Raw genomic sequence first — 25,500 nt, forward strand, 5'->3', positions numbered from 1 at the left:
GGATTTCTTCTATATAGAGAAGAGCTAATCCAATTCCAATTGTTTAATGATGGACAGAACCAGCTACATCCAGAAAAGGAACACTGGGAAATGAACGTAAACTGTTATTTTTACCTTCTGAATCTAATTCTTCCTGTGCAACAAAAAATTCGGTTCTACACACATATATTGTATCTAGAATATACTTTAATATATTTAACATATATAAGACTGCTTGCCATCTGGGGGAGGGGTTGGGGGAGGAAGGGAAAAAATCTGAATAGAAGTAAGTGCAAGGGATAATGTTGTAAAAAGTTACCCATGCATATGTACTGTCAAAAAAATGTTATAATTATAAAATAAAATTAAAATTTAAAAAAAATAAAATAAAATAAATTTCATGTTATCAATGCTATTCATTTTGCATCTTATAATGCTCTCCATCTCTTGTTTATTCATAATTTTTCTCCTATTCATAAATCTGATGGCTAATATATTACATACGTTTTTCCTAATTTACTTTTGATATCTCCCTTTATATCTAAATTCTGTATCCATTTTGACCTTATCTTGGTAAATGATAATAAGATATTGATCTAAAACAAATTTCTGTCAAACTGCTTTCCAGTTTTTTCTACAATTTTTAACAAACAGAAAATTATTGTTACAAAAGCTTAAAACTTTATATTTATCAAACATACAATTATTTAGTATGGTGTATATAATGTATTTTTTCAGTAATTCTGTTGGTCTTGATTTTTTTGTTTTTCCAAATGAATTTTGTTAATATTTTTTCTAGCTCAGTAAAGTAAGTTTTTTGCTAATTTATTTGAGATGGCACTGCAAAAGTGGATTAATTTAGGTAGAATTATTATTTTTTCTTTATTGGCTCAACATATCCATAAATAATTAATATTTCTTCAATTATTTAAATCTGACTATTTGCATTAAAAGTGTTTTATAATTATGTTCATGTAGTTCCTACATTTGTCATGTCAGACAGACTCTCAGGTATTCTAGATTGTTCAGGGTTATTTTAAATTATTTGTCTCTTACTATCTCTGGGGGATTTGGTGGTAATTTGTAAAAATGTTGATTTTTGTGAGTTTATTTTATATCCCACCATTTTTTAAAATTATTAATTGGTACAATTAGCTTTTTAGTTGAATCTTTAGGATATTCCAAATATTCATTATGCAATCTTCCAAAAGAGGAAAAAATGTAAAGGAAGAAAGTCAAGAGTATCACATCTTAGCCTATATTATAAGGTGGTAATTATCAAAACTGAATAAGAAATAAAATGGTAGGTGATCAGAAGAATAGAGGCTTTATAGCATATTATACCATAGTAAATAATTACATTAACTTTGTATTTGATAAACGTAAAGATTTCAGTTTAGTGATAATTATTTCGTCACTGCCCATTCTGATTCCTTCCATTACTTTTTCTACTCTTTTGCTAGCATTTCTAGTGCAATATTTAATAATATTGGTGAGAGTGGGTATCCATGTTTCACTCTTGATCTTGTTGGGTAGGCATGTAACTTATGCCTATTATAGATAATGTTTGTAAATATTTTAAAGGAAAATTAATTTATACCTGAATGTTGTATTTTGCCAAAAGCCTTTTCTGTATCCATTGATATAATGTTATGATTTTTGTTCCTTTTTTATTGGTGTAATCAATTAGCTCTCTCTGGGGATCTTTACTTCTTCATTTTTCCAATGTTCTATAATCCAAGGTCATATGTAATCACTGCTCCTCCAGCTCATACCTTGGTGTATAAGTGATCCCAAGTACTCTTCTCTGCCCCTGAGCCATGGTTCTGGCACCCAGCATCCTGCCATCACAAAGACTTTTACTCCCTGTGGACCCATCAATAGTTCCAAGTATCAGGCTGTCCCTTTACCCCAGAACCAAAATCAGGTACTCTCCTGAGAGGGACCACAACCAGCAGGAGCCCCAGCCCTTTGAGATCATACTCATCAGTATGGATTCACTATCCTCAACAATAGTCGTAGCCTGGGACCACATCGGGTCAGCCCCCTTGAATCCTCATCTAATAGCAGTGGAGGGCTCCCACAATCTTTTCTTGATCAGTCACCCAATCCCTTACTATTGTTGGAAGGTCAAAAGCATCCAAAGCCCAAGGTCCAGCCCACACAGCTACCCTAGGGCTTGGTATTTGTTGATTCCGTAATATCTGCACTGGAATATCTGCACTTCAATCAGCTTGACCACCACCTCCAGGAGTTAGATCTTTCCCACATCTTCCTTATGTTGTCTTAGTCTGGACAACTGGACAGCTTTATCCTGACTTCATTATTTCTGTTGTTCTAAAATTTACTTTGAGGTATTATTTTAAGTTATTTGTGATGACATTTGGGAAAACCAGGTAGTTTTCTGTCTTATTCCACCATCTTCCCACATTTCCCCAATTACTTCACTTCTTAACTTTAGCTTGTGAATATATATATATATATATATATATATATATATATATATAGAGAGAGAGAGAGAGAGAGAGAGAGAGAGAGAGAGAGAGAGAGAGAGAGAGAGAGAGAGAGAGAGAGAGAGAGAATCATTGTAATTTATGGACAAATACAAAAGTTATATTCCTGGAGAATTAAGGCTGAAAAGAATACAAGTATAATAATCATGATGTTTCTATTTACTCTTAAAAGTAAGAAAAAGCCTTTTCCCTTTCACTGTGTATTTTATAAATTTCTGCTTATCTATGTGGTGGATAAGTCTTACATCTAGACTTCCAACTCTAGCCTCTTATGAGTTACAAATTTACAGTTCTAGTTATATATATAGGCTATCTCCTCTTAGCTATTCCACCAGCACCTCAAATTCAATATGTATAAAATCCTGCCTCCCCAAACCTGATCTCCCATACTAATTCACTCTTTATTAGTGATACCATCAATTGCCCAGTCTCACATACTGAAGTTTGGGGAGCAATCTTTCTCACCTTTCCTGAATATTCAATAAGATACTAAATCCTAATCAAGCACTGTACTATTTCCCATATCCACCATTTATTTATTCAATGAACATTTATTAAAGTGATTATTATATTGCCAGGACTTCAGCAGTACTATCAAAATAAAAATGAAACACCCTTCACCCTCAAGTACTTTCATGAGGGGAGAGGAGAGAAAAGTTCACATAAAAGTAAATATAAAACATTTCTAAAGTGGACCTAAGGAAATTTCTGAAAGAGGGCACTATATCTGAGGGGATCATGATAAGCTCACTAAGGATGATGGAACCTGAGTTCAATTTTAAAGGAAGTTAAGGATTTTACAAGGTGAAGGAGGGGACGTGGAACATTTCTAGAATGGAGAAAGTCTATGCAAAGAAATTGAGGTGAGCTTATATATTCAACCCCCTCTACACACTTTATACTGTGGTCAAATTGGACATGTCTCTTTCTCACTTTTCAAATATTCCTTGTGCTATATTCAATGGGATAGCACTCTCCAAGGAGACTTGCCTGATTCCTCCAATTGGCAGCAACTGTCACCTTGAAATATCATATGAACTTTAGTGTTCATTTCTCTATTACATTTACATTGTGTTTTTCATGTAATAAGTGTATAACATAGTTATCTGTGTTTTTGTCTTGCCTTCCTCTTGGACTTTAATCTTTTACTATGATATAGTGCCTATATATCATATTCAAGTGGGAGCTCTGTATACATCAAAAACTTAATAAATATTTGTTGAAGGGAAGAATAGTAGTTTATGCTATCTAGGTCTTTATAATTTTATTGGTTTAGAACATAATATCCTGGTTTAGAACATCTTTACTCTGATACCTATACCAAATTAATTTTATTTTGATTTTTGGGACAATTCAATCTTATGAACTTCAAATATAATTGCTAATTTTTTTTTAAAAATGCTAAAAATCTTAGCCTGTCATATAATCCCTATCTTTAGTCATTTGGTAGGTGTGAGATCTATTTTTCCCAAAGTTTAGCGAGCACACATATACATTTTTAGAACATGAAGCTAAGAACATGATGGTAATGATAATAATAATAATGATGATGATACTTACCATGATAATGTTAAGTTCCTAAAATGTGATATCTTAAGAAAAGGGTGTTATTTTTAAGATATATTTCACAAGGTCCTTAATTTTGCTGACCTTTAATTAATCATACTCCTTTGAAGTACAGTTAATAGGTATTGTTCTACACTGAGTTTTATTTGACTTACTTCAAATGACATCATTTGGTTTCATCTTGCTTTTCTCTTTCACCAACCAATTTTACATCACTACATAGTTCCCCATGTCCTTATTGTACTACTGTACATACAGGAATGTACATATATATGTATATATAAACATATGTGTGTATATATATATGTCTGCATGTATATCAACACACAAATACATGGCGCCTCTTATAAATTTCAAAGCATTGGTTCTAAGAACAAAGAGTTATTTGAGCTCTTTCTTTCTTTTTTTTTCTTCCTTCCTTCTTTCATTTCTTTCTTCTTTCTCTTTTTCTTCCTTCCTTCCTTCCTTCCTTCCTTCCTTCCTTCCTTCCTTCCTTCCTTCCTTCCTTCCTTCCTTCCTTCCTTCCTTCCTTCCTTCCTTCCTTCCTTCCTTCCTTCCTTCCTTCCTTTCCTGAGGCAACTGGGGTTAAGTGACTTGCCCAGGGTCACACAACTAGGAAGTGTTAAGTGTCTGAGGCCAGATTTGAACTCGGGTCCTCCTGACTTCAGGATTGGCGCCCTATCCACTGCATAGGGCATAATTTCTAATGACAATTCTGACCTCTCTCAAGCTGTCACCACTCAGCTAACCCCTTGTATTTGCCTAATTATTGTGTGAGTGAGACAACTCTTAGCAAACTGCTACAGAACACAATTCAGTGATTTTTCTCCAAATGCAAATACTTCTATTCCCAGGTAAATAATATATGAAGGTCACTGTTCTGTTCTCTCCACTTAAGTAATAAGACCACATTCTACAATGTGGTCAGTCATCACCAATTAGTGAAAATCTTCATTTACTCCGTTGGTAAGGAAGTAAGTTTTAATTGGAAGACTTTGGAAAGCTCCCCCCACCGCTATAGCCACCACTGCCATTCATAATGGAATCCAGAGGCTAAGATTCAGAGATAGATGAGATTGCTTACCTCATCTAATTAGCAAAGCAAGCCACACAGTGAAATTTGTAAAGCTACCCGAGCTGGGCACTGTGCCCAGGGACAAAGCTTTCCTGACTTGCTGTAACTAATGTTACCACTGTCACCTCATCCCTTCAATTATTTAGGTTTCCCCCATGTCTAGGCTGGATTCCTGCTGACAGTATTGTGGAGAGTGTTCATCAATCATCTTCTTGTCATTCGGCTCTGGGGGAGGGAGGACAGGGCAGAAGGAGTGCTGAAGAATAAAAACAGGATCTTTCCTCTCTGATAGACAAGTGAAAGCTCTAATTAAGGTTTTCTAGTGTCATAGATTATGTCGTTTTCAATATTTCCAGAGCAAATGTAAACTGATATTTATAATATATCAGTATATGCTGCCTGTATAAGATGCTTATAACCCAAATAGTTCCTACAACTAACATTTATATTGTTTCTAATGCACGATGAAATACAAATCATGCATTTGAGCTAGCTACACCAGTGCCTAAGGCAAATTCAATTGGAGGAATCATCAGTGACAGCGTTAGATGGGCTGTGAATAGGTAAGATCTAACATTCAAGGACTCACACAGATATATTATATATACATATTTATACCCATACATACATATATACACATATGTGTTACATAGAATAAGGTTTGATTAAAACATCCAGTTAAAAGACAGCTTCAAAAGAAAAGGTAAGATATCATTTGGTACAAATAAATTAGATTCTCCCAAATGTGCAAGGCGTCCTGCGGAAGTAAATTACAAAGGAAGATATATAATTTTTGAGAGAGAAGCAGAGATTAGATCCCAAATCTTTAACCTCTTCTTTTCCAGTGGTTTTTTTCACTATTATCTGCAAATATATTCCTCTTCTCATCTTTAAAAGACAAATTTCCTCTAGTCCCCACTATCCCTCAAGCTATTGATCTACACTTCTGTTTCTTTCCTCAGCTATATTCCTTTAAAAAGCTGTCTGCACTTGCTGCCTGCATTTTCTTTCCTCTTACTTTCCTAAGCCCTTTATGATCCAGCTTCCTACTTATCACTCAACTCAAACTTTTCACTCCAAAGCTACTAAGACCTCTTAATTGTCAAATGTGAGAGTCGTTTCTCTATATTCATCCTAGATCTATCTGTCAGGTTCAACACTCCTTACCACCCTTTGTTTTATAGATCAGGGATTTTTAACATTATCATGGATTCCTTTGGAATCCTGGTAAAGCCTATGGGTACTTTCTTAGAATAATATTTTACCACAAAAATATTATCCCTGAAATTATATTGAAATAACAAAAATGTAATTTTTCATATTGAAGTTTGTAGATCTTCTGAAATTTCTCCATAGAACTTTTAGGAGTACATGAAGACTAGGTCAATAACTTCCCTTCTATACTACTTTTGCCTAGTTCTCCTTCAACTTTCTGACTAGTTCTCATTTGTTTTTATTGGTTCATCATTCAGATGATGCTTCATAATTATACTTTCTTCCTCTATACTTTCTCTTATGGAAATTTAGGTTTAATTAGCATCTCTATGACTACCAGATCTATTTATCCAGCCTGTAGGTATTTCTTCCTTGAACTTTGAATCCATATCAACAAACAATTGTTAGACATTTTAAAATGAACCTCACAGAGAGACTTGAATTCAGCCTATCCAAAAAGGACTCATTATCTTCCCTTTTCTCCGTCAAATGCACCACTTTCTTCCTGTCTGCCACGTTCATCCCCTTAGGATCCTCCTTGACCTCTTTTTAAATTTTCTTAAATTACAGCTCTGACCATGTGAGTCCCCTATTTAACTAACTGCGGTGACTTCCTGTTGCCTTTAGGCTGAAGATGGTGATGATGACGATGATGGTGATGATAATAGTGATAATGATGATGGTTTTAAAATTTTATGTAGCACCTACCTATGCCAGGCATTGTGCTAAGCACTTCACAAATATCATCCCATTTGGATCAAATATAAGCTCCTTTGTTTTGCTTTTAAAGACCTATCTATTTTGGCCCAACATTTCTTTCCAACTTCATTGGCCATTACTACGATCTAGACAAATTGAGCTTATTTCTGATTCTCTCACATAGCAGTATTTATCTGCCAGTTCCATGACCTTACATGCCTGGAAAGTATTCCTTCCTCACCTCTACTTCATAGGATTCCTTTCTTCCACTAAAATATAGTCCAAACATTATCTTCTGCATGAAATCTTCCTTGTACTACCCTCCAAATGCTAGGATTCTCCTCTCAAACTATCTTGTATTATCTACTTTGTATACATTTATATGAAACACCTTCTACCCACAAAAATACTACATTCTAATGGGGGAGACAACAAGTAAATATAAAAATAGATATTATATGAATATGATATTAATAAATACAAATGTATACAAAGTAGATAATACAAGATAGTAAAATAGGACTCATTATCTTCCCTTTTCTCTGTCAAATGCACCACTTTCTTCCTGTCTGCCATTTTCCTGATACATAGTATGTTCTTAATAAATACTAATTAATTTATCAGCCACCATTGCCCTTAAGGAAATCAGTCAATAAATGTTAATGGATTGCCTAATATGTGCTAGATCCTGTGCTAAGTGCTAGGGAATAAAAAGAGGAAAAACACAGTCCCTGCTTTCAAGGAGCTTATAATCTAAGAGGAAGAAGGCAATATACTAACAAATATGTACAAAGCAAGCTATACACAGGGTAAATAGAAAATAATTAACAGAGGAAAGGTATTAGAATTAAGAGATGAAAAAGGCTTCCTAGAGAATGTGTGATTTTAGTCAGAACTTAAAGGAAACCAGGAAGTTCAGTGTTAGTGAGGATGAAGGAGAGTGTTCCAGGAATGATGGGCAATCAGTGAGAATGCTGGATCTGAGAGAGATGAAGTATGTTAGTTATGGAACAGCCAGGAGGTCAATTTCACTGGATCGATTTAAGCCTTGGGAGAAAACTGCTTCAATATGTATTTCTTGAAACTTTCTTGAATGAAAGGTTCATGGAATTTCCAATCAGTACAAGGCAATAATCATTAGTGAGAAAGCATATAAATAGCCTCACAGAATCAACACATCTTCCCCAAAAGATCCCTATTCACATTTATTCCATTGTAATAAATCATACACTAAGAGAATATGGAACAATATAGAACCAACTCTCTTTTGCAGATTATCCATGTGCTTTTGCATCAACCTTCCTTAAACCTTGATCTTCATATTAACTTTCTCCAGTTCTAAACACCTTTTTACTTTCTCATCCCTGCTGTCACAGCTTAATATGGCAATCAATATGAATCAATATTATTGAGTATAAAGACTTATGGTAATTGATTACAAATGTGGTGAACTCTCCTATAATTTCTCCAAACCCTTCTCTATCATTTTTTATTAATAACAACAAAAGTAATACTACTTTACTATCATGTAGCCCAAACTATTAAAGATTAACATATATGATCCCATTTGGCACTGGCAATAAGAGAAATGGTAGGGGAGGTGGTAATGGAAATTTATTATTATCTTCATTTTACTAATAACTAAAGGAGATGGAGGTGCTGGATAGCTTGTCCATATTCACAATTTAGTTGGAAGATTACTTAAATTAACAGCAACAGAGTATAGTATAGTGGATATCGACTATCTTTGGAGTAAAGAAAACATAAGTTTGAAACAAGTTTCTGGCACTTATTTAGAGACCTTGTATAATTAACTTAACCTCTTTGAGCCTTAAACATATCTCTAAGGGTAGAAGTTATTTATGGTTTTCAAAACAAGATTACAGAGTGTTTGTAAAATGGCAGAGCTGAAACTAGCATGGATTATCCTTCTTCTAATCTAAGCTCTTTCCCACTGCTTTAGCAGTCATAGGGGATAGTGATGTTTAAAATGATATCTGTTGCTGAGTGCTAACTATCAAATCATGTCCTCTAGACCTTAATTTTTTTTTTAAAAAATTGATATTTCAGAAAAGAAGATTCTTTTTCCATTTCAAGTATCTCCTACTTGTCCATGTTTGTAAGATAAAAATTTGAAAAAGGATTAGAAGGGCTTCAAAGGCACAAGAGATAAGTCTGAGTATACTCATTCAATTTTTCCATACCAATATGTTTTCAAACTGCCACCCATCTCCTTTTCTCTCTTGTTACTTGACATTTCTCTCTCCGTCTCTCTCTCTGTTTCTCTTTCTGTCTTTCTTTCTCTCTTTCTCTGTCTCTCTGTCTCTCTCTGTCTCTCTCTGTCTCTCTCTGTCTCTCTCTGTCTCTCTCTCTCTCTCTCTCTCTCTCTCTCTCTCTCTCTCTCTCTCTCTGTGTGTGTGTGTGTGTGTGTGTGTGTGTGTGTGTGTTTGTGTGTCCTCTCCTTCCCCCTCCTTCTCTTTCAGTCCTGGTCTGTAAGGAAGCAGAATTTGTTCTTCCCTAAGTATGCCAATGGTAAGGTAGCATACCCTCTGAGAGAATACTGAGATACCAAAGAAGGAACCATAGCAACATAATTATTAATACATTTTATTTGGATTAACTGTAGGAAAAATGGTCTAGACCTTAATAATAGAAGGACCTCAAACTGGGTCAAACATATGGAAAACAGAAGAGAGAAGGCATCAGGGATGGCTCAGGACCAAGTGTAAATTATCCCATGGAATAATTTGAGCTTCTTTTGCTCTTTACTTTTATTCAGAGTAGCTATATTCTCTGTGGAATTATACATCATACTCTCATACTGTCTCTTTGTCTCTGTCTTTTTCTTTTGTCATAGAATCCAAGACTGTGTCCACAACTTTGTCAGAAAAAAAAAAAATTCTATGACCTCTGAATCACAACTGTGTATCAAACTAAAGAGCACTTTCTACCCTAAAAATGAACATTTATAGGTATATACTCTCTATAAATGCTTATAGATGAATGGAGTGGGGACACCTCAACTTGATTGAATGTTATAATCAACTGATCTAGAACAGCTCTGTTCATGAAGAAATGGACACATCTTTAGTGTCCACCTCAATTATAACATTGGTATACTTTTTTTTGAAAATAGCACTAGGGATTCTACTACTGGCATAAGAAGCCTTAGGTGGTTATTAAGAAGAGAGTGCCCATACTCATAGACATATTTAATAGTATAATTTTTGTGAAACAAAGACACATTAATTAGGGAATGGCAAAATAAATTAATAAATTGTACATAAATGTAATAGTGTGTTATAAGAAACAACCAATAAAAATCAAGGAAAGATTGATATGGACTGATAAGGACTAAAATAAGCAGAGCCAAGAAAACATACACAAAGACAACACAGATGAAAATATAAAGAACACCAAAAATACAACCAAAAGCGAATATTGCAGAATTACAAGGAATCCAGAACACCTGTTACAAGGAACAGTTCTTTAACAAAAGTAGATGTAGAAGAATGAATATATTTCTAGATTTTTTTCAATAAATTCAGTATTTTTCTAATTTTTTTCTTTTCTTGAAAAAATATTCTTTGTTTTATAATGTAATTCTGTAAGAGGGTAGGAGACAGATATGAAAGAGATTTATGAGATATAAAAGACAAGTGTCAATGAGAATTATTTTTAAAAAGCATTACTAAGCAGATGCTAATGGATTCTATAAAAATCATCTTCAGATTTGCAATTTTAGATTTTACCTTTTTCCTTCTTAGTAACTTTTCTTTTTGCCATTACTGTTTTCCAAAGATGAATAAGAGAAACAGAAAGATATGATTTAGAATATTGCTAAAACCAACAAAATGGTAATTAGCATCCCAATGATTACTAACTTAGAATCCTATATGGTAGGACTGATTCTGTTCCCACCTCCTCTTCCCCAGAATATAATATGCAACTTTTGCATCAATAACAATTGCAACAGGATGTCCTGTTCAAAGAAACAGGCATTAATTTTAATATGTGATGCCTGAAGCAAATTCTTAATAAGAATAATAATTTTTGAAGAACAAAATTCATTTCACATTCTGTTATATGTCACTGTTGATCTGTCAGGCACAGAATGAGTCCCTATTAGCTTCAAAGGAAAATCTATCTGCACCATTAGTGTTGTGATTGGGATGACAATAGGATGAGATGATAATTGTGTTTGGAAACATCTGCAGATCACATTATCTAAACTTCTCTTTTAAAACTATAGCACTCCAGGTTATACAATCTCATCATATCTCATCAACTTCATTGGTAATCTTATCTTAGTGTTTCTTAACTGATTGACCTTATAACAGAAAGTTGAGATGTCTTCTTCTAGTTGTCCTATTTCACTGAACTGCAAGCAATTCAGATCCCTTGTTTTTTCCTTCTTTCCCCTACAAGGACAAGCTAGTCAGTCAAGACATTCTCTAGTGCTTACTGTGCAGAAAGATTTATAGAAGATACCCATGGTACAGAAATTCTTTGATTTATCTTCAAGGAGCTTATAATCTTTAATCAAAAAGCAGTTTGACACAGTAGCTATCATCAAATGCTAATCAAAGAAGGGCATACTGAATACCTAAGGGCTAAAGAAATACCAAATATGCTAGTTGAAACATTATTAAAATAGAATCCGGTAAGACATAAGTTCATTGTCTACTCTACTTTTAGGATGTTTTCCACGTGGGTATGACTTCTTGCAATGGCTTAAAATATAGAAGGAGACCTTCATTATCAAGCACAGTCAATGTAGCACTTTGTTTTGTAAGCCCCACTAGGACTTGAATTCTATTGGTCAAGATATTAATTAGTTTCACACAGAGATTTTAATGATCAAAAGAATGTTTGAAGCAATCTAAATTACTGTGGGGCTAAAATTAGTTGGAATAATTATAGCGTAAGTTGGTATCATGGACCCCACCTACTACATCATATCGGATCAACTCTATGAAGATAGATAAACTAGTTTAGTTTCTTCTCTGCCTCAATTCCACACAAACACATACCTTGTTCTACCCTGTTTCAATAACTTGAGCTGAATTCCCCAACAGTTTTAGATATCTTAAAGAATTGATGTGCTAAGCAACTAATTGACTTCTACAAAAGTTAACAAGCACTGGAGGACGTCTGCAGGATTTTTAATGTCATCACCAAGAACACCAGCAATAACCTCTACATCTTACTTGATGATCTTTAAAAATTACTGTGACTGAAGAATGTATTACACTAAAGTCAACTGGCTTCTGAGCCTCCCTAAACTTAGATATAATGACATATATTTCACCTATATTCAAATACTTTCTAGCTTCGGAGAACTGTGCCAGAGCTTGTATTCCACATTCATAGCTTCATTAGAATCCAGGTTTACTTCCATGCCTGTTGTGGGGAGGAAAGGGAAATAAAGTCCATTAAAAAATAGCTTTCTGGAGACAGACTAACAGCATAGCTTTCCAGAGGGGTCAGGATGACATCCAGAGCTCCTATCTAGATGAGCAATTCAGGAATGCCAAGAGCTGATCATTAGCTTAGCTCTTGGCACAAGTAGTAGTACTTAAGTATCCAGGACCACAAATTAAGTCCTTATTTTTCCCAGAAAGGCCACCATCTACAATACCCAAGAAGATCACTGGAGAAATCAGTAAATTAAAACAAGACAAAGAACTATTATGATGCCAGAGATACTGGAGACACTAACCCAGAAGAGAAGAATAACTCCAACCAAAGACTCAAAGAAAAACACAACTTGTAAACAAAATCAATTAGAATTCCTGAAGCACATTGTTTAAATATTTTAAAGTTTAAATTATATTATATATGAAATTAATAAGGAAAGAAATGAGAACTATGGAGGAAACAATTGGAAAGAGCATTAACAGCTTAGCATAAGAAGTACCAGCCTTACCCAAGTTAACAAACTCCTTGAAAATTAGATTGATAGTGATATGACAAGAAGATATGTTTAAAAATAAAAACAAAGGCTGAAAAATAGAAGAAAATACAAGGTGTTTCATATGAAAAAAGAACTGACCTGAAAAGAAGATAATTTAAGAATCATTAGCCTACCTAAATACAATGACTAAAAAAAGACACCTACATGTCATATTTCAAGAAATTATAAAGAAAACTTCCCAGACATTAGAATCAAAAGAGAAATGAAAATAGAAAAATATCCACCAGCCATCTCCTAAAAGACATCCTAAAATGAAAAATCCCAGGAGTATCATAGTCAAATTCAGAGCTTCCTACAAATAGCTTAAAAATCTTTTAAAAAGAATTCAAATACCAGAACCAGTTAGGATTGCACAAGATTTAGCAGCTATTATAATAAAAAACAAATAGTACAGTATACAATATTCCAAAAGGCAAAGGATATGTGCTTACCCAATGAAAATAAGTATAATGCTATAAGGGAGAAATGGATCTTTAATGAAATAGAGGACTTTCAAACATTCCTGATGAAAGATCAGGTCTGATTTAAGGTTCCTTAATGATAGGGGATCCACTAGCTTTCCCATTCAATTTTTGGGCAGCTCTAATTGTGTAAGTTCAAATTTGCCTCTTTGCAACTCTTTGCCTTCATCCTAATGTTTTCTTCTGGAGCCAAGCAAAAGAATTGTAATTTACCTTCCCCTGTGACAGTATTTCAATTATTTGCTTTCTTAATCTTTAGCAATATTTTTAGGTTCCTCCTGGAGGTATCATTTGGCCCCACATGAGCTATCAAAAGTGCATAATAGTTGCCATGTTTGAGAATTCTCAAAGAAGACTAATTGGGGTTGATGGATAGATTTTTGGGAGTCCATAAACTAGCATGAAGGGGATTACATTTTTATTTTCACTAGCATCTAAGTGAAAATTAGCAGTCTCTTCAATTCAATATGAATATAAATAATAAACATTATTCTGCGAAGAGGTCCATAGGTTTTTCCACATTGCATAGGAGTCCATGTGACAAAAAGGCTATGAATCCATGCTTTAATTCCTTGCATAAATTATTTGGATAATTATGTCCTTTTCACATTGCCTACAGATATCACTTTTAAAAAGTATTAATTGTGGGTCAGTACTAAAATCTTCTCTTATATAATCATGGCTAATTTCCCCCCTAATTTTTGAGTAAATACAATTAGTCATTTGGGCTGGGGTTTTTTTTGTCTTAACCTAAAATTTTTTTCTATGTAGGGAGGTGTCTATAAGGAAGTTTCCTCTACCCCTGTAGAGCTTCAATTCACATTCTTAGAAAGTTGCCTTGAATTTTGAGAAAGTAAGAGACTTGACACAGGTCAAACAACCAGTATATGTCAAAATCCAAGTCTTTTTGCCCCATAATTCGATGGCATATTAACTACATTACCCAACAAACCAATCTAAAGAATTGGACATAGCAACATCTCAATATTCATTCTTGTTCCCAACTTGATTTCCCCTCCTCCTCTGAGAAACCCCCAACATTGTATTTCCCTCATAAAAGATGTGCCCATGATGATCTTTACTAAGTTCTTTCCAGGGCTAAATTTGTTCTCTCTCCCTCATAGTGTCTTTCATTTAATGTTGTATTTCTCCTTATTATAGCTAACTCTGGTCTGGTTTCTATACTCCATTATGGATAGCGTTTTTAAGCCTCCCGGCATATTCCTTTAATGGATTCTTCCAAACTTCTTTCCTTGGATCTTTCTTTGATAATCCTATTGCTCTCCCAAATCTATATCATATTTACCACTTCTGGTGCCTATTTTACCTCTTCATTTTGTCTGTAATCTCTTCTCCTAAATAAGCCTACCTTTTGACAAAAAAAAATGAATTGGACAGTCCCAAACAAAAGAATTGCAAAACACATCAATGATGGTAGATTGGTTTAGTAGGAAGCAATAGTTATGGAGTCAGAAGACTTAGCTCTATCACTAGATTTGTAACCCTGAATAAATCACTTCACTTTTCTCTTCATAAAACAGGAGTGGTTGGACTAACTGATCTCTTCTTGGGCTATGATTCTCTAAGAGGAATAAAGGCCTTTAATTTTCCTAATATAGTAATTCCTTAGTAAGGAAACTCCTAAAAATTCTGAATGGCATCTTCTCTGCAACTTGGAAAGTTACCAAAGGCCTCTGAGAGTTTATGCAGCTTATTGATGGTCATGCAGTTATATAAGAGATAGAACTAAAATCTACATCTTTTAAGCTTCAGGATACTAGATTAAAGCCACCTTTCTACCTATATACCACAAAGCCTCTAAGCATTTTTACTGATTTTTAAATTATTTTTGTTTTTATAAGATTTTGATTTTCAATTTTTTCTCTCTTCCTACCATCCCTCCTCCTGGCTCAAGATGTCATGCAATCTGATATAGGTTATTCATATACAATCATATTAAACATATTTCCCCATTAGTCATGGTGTGAAAGAAGAATCAGAACAAGAGGGAAAAACCATATGAAAGAAAAAAAAGTGTAAATAGTATGCTTTAAGCTGCAATTGGATTCCAAAGTTTTTTCTCTAGATGTGGATAACATTTTCCATCAGGAGTCTTTTAGATGATTGCATTTCTGAAAAGAGCTAAGTCTATCAAAGTTGCTCATCATGCAATGTTTTTGTTACTGTGTACAATATTCTCCTGGTTCTGCTTACTTCACTCAGCACCCATTTATAGAAGTCTTTCCAGGTTTTTCTGACATCTGTCTTTTCATCATTACTTGTAGAATAATTGCATTTCATTACATTCATATACCACAATTTGTTCAGCCATTGCTTAATTACCAATTAAACATATCTTTTGAATGGCCCATAGGCCATAAACTCCTGGCCTCCTCCAGATATTACTGCTCTTAACCTACTGAATTTTTCTTTTACTTTGTATTTATTTATCTATGTACATGTCTCTGGAGAAGAAAATAAGTGCCTTGAGGACCAGGACCATTTTATTTTTCTTCGAATTCTTGGAGCCTAGCACAGGACCTTGAGCATGATAGGCATTTCAATAAATATTTGCTGAATTGCTATAATTTTTAACCCCCCAAAAAATATCCAATTGATGCTTGTCAGTAAGATTAGGTGCCTTATTTTAAATATGAAGTAGGTGGAGAGTCGTCTTCATAGCCTGTGGTTCAACTGTCAGTGACTCAATAAGTGGGAAGGAAATAAGGGAGAAAATTTATTTTAGGGCATTTTGGGTATTTTAGAATTTTCAGATAGAGGAAAGCATAATTTCAGGTTTCATTTTTTTCAATATTGGATTGATGTATCAGTGTTATTATTTTATTCACATTCTTCTGGGTCCTCTCTAATAATAAAACTTGCTGTGTAGGAAAATTCTTGGATGTACTTGAATAATGTATGATTGATTCATTGTAGGTGCTTAATATTTGTTGAATTAAATTGAATGTATCTATTAGTTACAAAATGTCAATATAGCATTTCTTCTTAGATGCCTATAAACAAATAGGAAAGTGGTAAGTGTTTAAATGTACATAGGAAACATTTTTCCAGATTATTATTCATTATTGTCTTTGCAACACTGGGCTATGAATTTGTTTTAATCTTTTCAGAATTAAGAGTAGGTATGATTCCCTTAGGGAAATATTGAAAATACCTTATTCTCTCATCGTTTTACTGCAAGTACATCTATTCTAAGATTACTTGCCAAAACGATTTATGCAATGGCAATGAATGAAAAATGGAAATGATACACATGGTATAGAGATTATTCTTTTCAATATACCAACTGTACTTTCTATGCTCTTTCCCCTAGAGATGGATGTTCTCTTCTTATTCTATGAGCATGTTTTCTGCATATAGTAGATATTAAACTGGAATGCATAAATTTCCACTTATGGTATTTTCACAGTCACTGTTCCTGTTATTTTCTTTGCTCCTACTCCTACTATAATCATAAGAATTGTTTTCCAAAACTGAAGTTTATCCTATCTCTTGTTTTATTTTTCTCATAACTTTAGTTGACATATAAAGTGCTTTAATGTTTTTCTCCTTAATAATTTTTATTGAAGTGTTTAGTGATCACTTCTAGACCCTCAAAGAAAAAGAAAAGTGTCTTAGAAAAACTGAAGGGTTTTTGTAAATTATAAGAATGAGTTTAAATAACAAAAATATTTGTTATTTTTAAGAGTCTTACAAATAAACAAAATGTATAAGTAATTATATCAATATAGATACAGCCTAGAGAACTACAGCCCATAAATGAATTTTTTATAAACTCACCATAAGTTAAAAAATAATTCTCCCCTCTCATGAGAATCTCATATAACTTAACATTTTGCATGACATTTCTCTTTTGCAATCAGAAGAGGAGTAATCTGGCACCTGAATACAAGCAAAAAAATTTTAAACTTATTAAAAATCTTTAAGTGTGGGAGCAGCTAGGTGGCACAATGCTTAGAGCACTAGCCTTGAATTCAGGAGGACCGAGTTTAAATCTGATCTCAGACACTTAACACTTCCTAGCTATGTGACCCTGGGCAAGTCACTTAACCCCAGCCTCAGGGGAAAAAAAAATTTTTAAGTGACCAAATCCAAGTATGGTATAATGAATATACAAAATAATTTTCATTGACAAGGTTCAACAATTCATAAAAACTGAGTAATTTGTTCAACAAAATTCTTAAACATCCAGACCCGTAAAAAGAAAATGCATTAATATATAATGGGAAAACACAATTAACACTAAAACTAATATTGGTATCCATCAACAATCCAACTTTTAGTGGTAAAATTGCTGTACTAGGCATATTTGGCAATCATAAACTCACAATTACCAAGACAAGTTTGAAGACTTCATAAGAAAAAAGAAAACTAAGAGTAGAATTAACCAGGTGGGGTTGACAAGATGTCCCCTAAGGAGTTTACAATTTAAATCTTTAAGTCTTCATAAACTTATTTTGACTACTTTCATAAATACTAAAATAACTAGATTATATTTGAGATCATCTTTCTTAATTAAAAGTGGTTAGGAAGAAGAGTCTTCTTTAAATTTGTTATTCTTAACCCTATGGGTAAGTTTTAGTATTTCAAGGATCTGTGATTTTGTTGGTACAAAAATAAAAGAATATTACAAAGATAATGGTCCTGATTCAATTCCTGAGGAAATGTGTCTGTCATAGTCTAATCCAGTCTTAATCTTAGTGGAGGAATGCAGGAGGAGCCACCAGGAGAATGGTCATAGATGGAATGTTTCATTTCTAGTCTTCTCAACCCTTATATACCCTATTACAATTACATCATTTCAGCATACTGAGTATGTGTGAACTAGAGAACCATTACATCACTATGCTAAGTACTAAATATATGTAAACTAGAGAACCATCATCTCATCAATTCCATTGAGTTAACACCTTGCTATAAGTATCCTTGTTTCAAGTATACTTCTCAGGACTTCTAGCCCTCTACAGTGACTCTCTTGATATAGGGAATCCCTCCATATACCCATACAAACTATAACTCCACTATACTCTATGGTATTTTTGAGTTGATGTTCCTTTAAAAAAAAAGTTATCACTTAACAGCCAATTTGATAACGGTTTCCTCTAAACTTAGCTTGGTTCATCTTTGGAAAATAGTCATCACTCTGTAACTGGGTCCATATTCAAAATTTACTTCCAGTTTTTGTGCCCAAAGTTTGTACTTTGTGGATGTCGATTTTGAAAACACAAAGCCACTAAATTATCAAAACAATCATTAAGTGGGGGAGTTGTCTAAGAAGGTTTCAATGTCGTCAGAAATTTAATGTTTACATTATACATTTTCTCTGGCATAGTAGAAGATGTGTCAAAGTGTGTATATTTTTACCAAATAGTTTCAAAAAACTAATCATTTAAATTTTATGATCTCAATATGTGAGTTGAGAACAAAGTTAAAAGATTCCCAATGTTGTCCTTTCCTTCACTGAACCTGAAGTGTTTTGACATATCTCCACACAAAAAGGTTCAGATTAACTATTTAAACAATTCATTAGGGTCATTACAAAATCCCTTAATAATCCATATTCAATAATACAATGTTCATCAATTTGCTACATAGTATTCCCATAGGTCAGGTGATCCCATCCTGTGTTGAACTCTCCCTTCTCTGAATTTCTATGAAATTTGTCATCCTTAGCAGTGTCTTAGAATGAAAACAATATGGAAAGTTATCTAGACTAGCTGCCTTGTTTGGCAGAATTGGGAATTGAAGCCTTAAGAAGACCCTAGTCATTACCTTTTTTACCATTTTGGCATTTAACGTTCTAATAATTTTTACAATAACTCTTTTGCAAGCATGAGTTGTCTCCTCAACTATATTATAAACTCTCAGAAGATAGGGTCAGTCTTATTTTCATTTTATATAACATTCAGCACCCAGGACAATTCATATAGAAAATCCTAAATAGTTAATTTTGATGTAGAAAACTTGCAGTTCCATTTCATTCTATTTCTGACAACAAATTAAAAGTTAAGCACAATCAAACAATCAGAAAAAAATTAATAAGTACCTCCAGGCACTTAAGTAACTAAGTCAAGCACTGTATTAAGCACAGGAAATACAAAAAAGGGAAGTTATTCCTGCCTTCAAAGAGTTCACAATCTAATGGGAAAGACAACATACAAAGAGATATATACAAAATACACAAGATAAACAGGAATTAATTAATGGGAGAAGTATTACTGATGAATCAGATAACTCAAGCTTATAAACAATAAAAGGTCGTGAGGCTGTAAATCAGGAGAATTTGGCTTGTATTTTTTAGCAGTTTTTGCTCTCATATATAATGATACCTAGTCATGTTTTCTTCACAAAATACTGCAAGAAATAAATAAACCACCAATCCCAAACAATAGTGCCCAAAGATTTAAGTCTGAATTAAATATAGAATAACTTGTATTCTCCACTAAAGCTTTCTTTCTGCTAATGTTTCTATAACTCTTGTTGCCTTCACACTGAAATATAAATTCACTTTGTTGTACAGAATAGAAATGTCCTAAGCCAAACAAGTGTATAGGTAAATAGTGTCAATTGTTCTAACTAGCATTTACAGTCATAATTCAAGGACATTTCATCCATGTTTCAAATTATATGCAGTGAACCTTTCCTTTACATTCTTATTAATATATTCAAACAGAGTAGGCAGAAAATTCCTATTTGGATATAATTTGCTATCTCTTCTTTACTTAATTTCCCTACATATCCACAATAACAGCAAGAGGCCTTTGAACCAAAATATATTTTTTTCATGTCCAAAGAAGACACAAAGCCAAATAACTTTGAGAAGAGAAGTAAGTTTAAATTGATAATACTACTTTGATTAATCTAAGAATTGATGGTATTGTTCCTAGAATATAGTAATAACTTTTTTATTAAAAGAGGGTGGGAGAAATAATCTGAACAACTTTCTATTATCTAAATCAGACATTCACAGGGTTAGCCTCATTCTTTTTATCAAAATATATCAGATTAAGTATATTAATATTCAAATTTGTACTAATAAATACTAAATACAAATAATTTCCATTGTTAATATCACAGTACTTTCCTCTTGTGAAGAATAGCTTCCTCTAATTATTTTAATCCCAATAATGTGAATATTTCAGTCATAAATTATGTGATTTAAAGAAAAATTTCTTAAAAATCAGCCATTGATCTTTATGAAAAATCAGGAAAGGTATCTCAATATCAGAGAATGTCAAAAATTTAGGTTAACATTAAAATGAGTTCATTTGTTGAGCCCACAACAAGCGATATGGCCCTTTCAGAGACCCATGCCCTTCTGCACCATGAATCACTGAGAATTTGCCTGAGTTTAAAAATGCTGGATCTTGACTTTAATATATAGATTTTTCCCCCAAAATAAATTGCTATAATTATATTGAGCTGATCATTCTTTTTTTCCTTTTAGTGCTGTGACCCAGAAAAATAATATCTGTAAGTTTCTCATATGAGTTTCAGTAACAATGATTTGCATTTATTAAATGTTATAAAGCAATGTATTTTGCAATGATGTAACAGCTCATTTACTATAAAGTGCTGTACTAATAGTATTGTTTTGTGAAAATTTCATTTAACTCAAATAAAATATTTAATCATCATCAAAGAGAAAAAAGGAAGAGTAAAGATATAATGGCAAACATTACCTGGAAGATAATATTTAAAAAAACTGTTAGGAGTCTACCACATTTTATTTGATTGGAACTGTTATCTCAATGATATGGGTACTCCCTCTAGTGGTATAGATAGCATCCGTCCATGCCTTCTCAGGCTGAGTGATTCTTGAACACATCCCCTTCTAAGTCATCCAAAGAAGGTACACTCAAGATGCTAGGGACCCTAACATACTGCGGAAACCAATGGAACACAAATTCTATTTATCAGTTATCTTTCCCAATCATACATCTCTCTGATAAAGGTCTTCTCCTGCATAAGTCTTCATTTGTAGGCTATTTCTGCCCCCATGTGCCTCTTCCCACCCTTTAGGTGACCTGCCATATTTTTTCCCACAGTTTGGTAGCTTATGACTCATGGACATACAGCATCAGGAGAACAAAGGGCAAAATAACTGGAACAACATAAAATTAACTTTGGAACAAACTTTACAGCTTTTTACATCTTTAAAAAGCATTTAAAATTTAGGATGAAACTTTCACATTCTTCTTTTGCTGTATTCATTTGTTTTATAGCACTTAGCAATAAAATCATTAAAAAATTTAATTTTCTATTATGAATCCAGATAGTTATCATATTGAATATTAAGCATATCTTTGAAAGCCTCCATTTTTTTTAATCTAGCTAATAGATAGGCAATGGAGTATAAATCAAGCAAGTTCCCGGTCTATTGAAACATGTTGATATGTCTCTCTCAGATAAATCCCAATTTTCAATCATGTCGGTTATGGTAAAAGTCTGTGTTTCATGTCCATTTAAGAATTTCTCTAATGCTAGAACAATAATATTAATGCTAATGTCTAACATTTGTATAATCCTGTAAGTTGTACAAATCATTTCACAAATGAAATATCATTTTATCCTGTTATTATGACCATTGATCTCTCAAAAGGGACAAAATTCTCGGGCCAACTGAAAATAAAAAATTCCCCAAATATTTTGCGGCCATAGTTGTTTAATAGTTTGATGAAGATAAGTAAACTTTACAGGCTCATGTGGACTTTTGATAAGAGTTTTACATAATCATGAATGAAAAAGTCAGTAAAAATTACTTTTCTAATCTTCAGCATTGTAGATTTTGTATTATTATATTGCTCAAAGGAAGTATTTTTCTTCAAAGCAGGACATCAAAGGTTGAATTTTATTTGATTGATTTTTACTTTTCTCAAAGCTTTTCCAACTTCAAGAAGCCTCCACCATTAACTGCTACAATATCTCTAACAGTCATAGAAGTGTGCTCTTTAAGAAAGTTAACTTTTGTACTTTTATTTAGTGTAATATACATTCTTAAAACTACAAAATTTAAAATACAGTATAAGAAGGCAATGAAATGTATGTGTATTACATGAAATCTAGCACACAATTGGCAGAGGATTAAATAAATACGAGGAAAGCACATCAATCTGATTTCATTTGTTCAATGTCTGGTAGCCATAGAATCAAGCACATATAACCATAGATCTGAGGAAACATTTAAGATTTGAGGGCTGAATATACATAGAGGGCATAGTGAAGGGTATTTTTCTTTTTGGCTACTATATGATTTTCTTTACACCTCACTTAAGAGTGAGCCAACAGGGTTCAATTCTCATTTCTAATAGTTACTGGCTATGTGACCTTGAACCAATCACTTCATCTCTCAATACCCAAGCAAACTTCTAAGACAATAAATTGCAGAGGAAGTACCTATGTGCACTGAAAGGGGAGTTTCCTCAATGAAAGTTATTTATACTAATAAAAACACAATTCTAGGTAGGGAGACAGAAAAAGTAGGAGAGAAAAAAATGTATATATATATGTATACAGGTATCTATCTAACTATCTATCTATCTATCTATACACATACTACTTTTAAGTTAAAACATTTCCTATATCTTTACATATGTAATGTAGATTACACTTTATGATGTATATTATATATAAGTACCTACATATAATATACATATATTCATATATATAATATGAATGATGGTTTAACTCTAACAATATCATTTAAAACAATGTGTTTATATTCCTCTTTTTCTTAGTTTTAATTAGATTGTTCATGTAACATAGGTGAAAGAACAAAATTTATTCCTCTCTACCTAATTTAGAGTAAAGAATTCAGTATAAAATAATCTACTTTGGGATAACATTTTTTTTGTTTTTATGGGTTTTTTGTTTTTTATTTTTAATTTATATATAATATACATTGCAAATATATTATATATAATTTATTTTATATTTTAATTTATATATATATATAAAACAATCATTTTCAAAAAACAACATAATAAAAATGAATATTTAAATCTATTATGTACAACTTGCTATTCCTTTCAAATATACAATAATATATTCATATTTTTTTTCTTCCCTCCCCATGCCCTGGAGATGGCCACCATTAGACACAAGTACATATATAGTTCTATACATATTTCTACTCTTTAGGTTTTTTTTTTTCTGGATACAGAGAGTATCTTTCTTTTATGTCCTTTATAGTTACCTAGGGTTTTTATAATATTCAAAATAATTTACTCAAAGTCATTCTTAAAACAATATTGCTGTTACTGTATAGTGTTTTCTTGCTTCTGCTCATTTCTCTCATTATTTCGAGAAAGTCTTTTCATGTTTTTCTTAAATCATTGAGCTCATCATTTCTTGCAGCACAGTTGAATTCCATTACAATGATATACTACAACTTGTTCAGCCATTTCTCAATGAATGGGTATCTCTGCAACTTCAATTTCTTTACCACTACAAATAGAGCTGCTATAAACATTTTGGAATTTATAGGTTTTTTTTTTCTTTTTCCTTAATTGTTTTTTTGGAAATAAATCAAGTAGTAGACTTGCTGGGTCAAAAGTTACAGGTAGTTTAATATCTCTTTGGGCATAATTCCAGAATGAACTCCAAAATGGTTGGATCAATTCACAATTCCACCAACAATGAATTATATCCCAATTTTTCCACACTCTCTTCAGTCACCTTCCTTTTCTATTTAACCAATCCAATAGGTGTTAAATGATATCCCAATTTTTAAAAAATTTGCCTTTCTCTAATTAAAATAATATTTTTATATGACTACAAATTGCTTTGATTTCTTCATTGGAAAACTGACTTCATATCTTTTGACCATTTATCAATTGGAGAATAACAATTAGTGGTATTATATATAAATATAATAAGTACATATTATATATTTTTAAAACAAAGTTGCCCATTTAGAATAGCAAAAATAAGATCTAAAAAAAAAAAAAATGTGTCTCTTATTTAAAGTGAATCTGCATATTTTGTTTATACTGCTCTAAAAATAGCATGAAGAGCTATACAGACTGACAGAAAAATACACCAAACATATTTGATGGGGGGTGGATACAAAATTAGAGCTTTTGAGTCATGAAAACATCAGACAACCATTCCCCAAAGGTGTAGCTTTTTATTTAAAACCAAGCTGCTATGAATGCTATCATGCTACAGACACCTCTAAATCAACAATCCATGTTGGCAAAATCTTATGCTGACAAATTCTCACATTGACTGAATTTTTTCACTTTATAAACAAGTAAGTGGGAAGCCTTATCAGCTAGGTTGCATCACGAGACTGGAAGCTGGAAGAGCTGAGTCCTCTGGCAGGCAAACGTGACCTTGTATAAGGAATTCTACTTTCCTGCTCCCTCATCTTTCCTGTCTAAATACCAGACATTGGGAAACTAACAGGGATATCATTATAATAAATATAAATTTTATCATCTTTCTTCGGCTTGGGAAACCACAAGCAACACTATGCTGTCCATTTTTCTGCATCACTCATTTGCCAAAATAGTCACACTGATAGGGAATAAGAAGACATGAAGGTGGGGAGTTGTCCAGAAAGAATTCACAGGCTCAAGCCTTCTTTGACTTGACTGATGCCAAAAGACAGGCTAAAGCCCCTAGCAGAACTCATCATTTACAAGAGAAAAGATGGGACCTTTTATAGGAAAGGAGTCAAAGCAAGAAATGCTAGTTGATTGGCACAAAGTCAATTTAATCATCAAGGCATGTTTATACAAAATAACCTTAGAGGGTTGACAACTATAACTTGGTCTCCTGATTGTATACAAGATAATCCTGCCATTATAAGAATTCAACAAGATAATCCTGTCCGTATCCCTCCCTGGAGCCCAGCTAGACACCAATTTGCTACCAGGGCATGGTCTTTTGCTGGGGTCTATTCATCCCATCCACATAACTGAAGATAGGGACTTAGAGAATAGCTAATTGTGCAAGCTAATTGTGTTCCGATAGCAATGTGAAAAATTG

The sequence above is a fragment of the Sminthopsis crassicaudata genome, chromosome 6 (assembly GCF_048593235.1).
Source record: "Sminthopsis crassicaudata isolate SCR6 chromosome 6, ASM4859323v1, whole genome shotgun sequence".
NCBI lineage: Eukaryota > Metazoa > Chordata > Mammalia > Dasyuromorphia > Dasyuridae > Sminthopsis > Sminthopsis crassicaudata.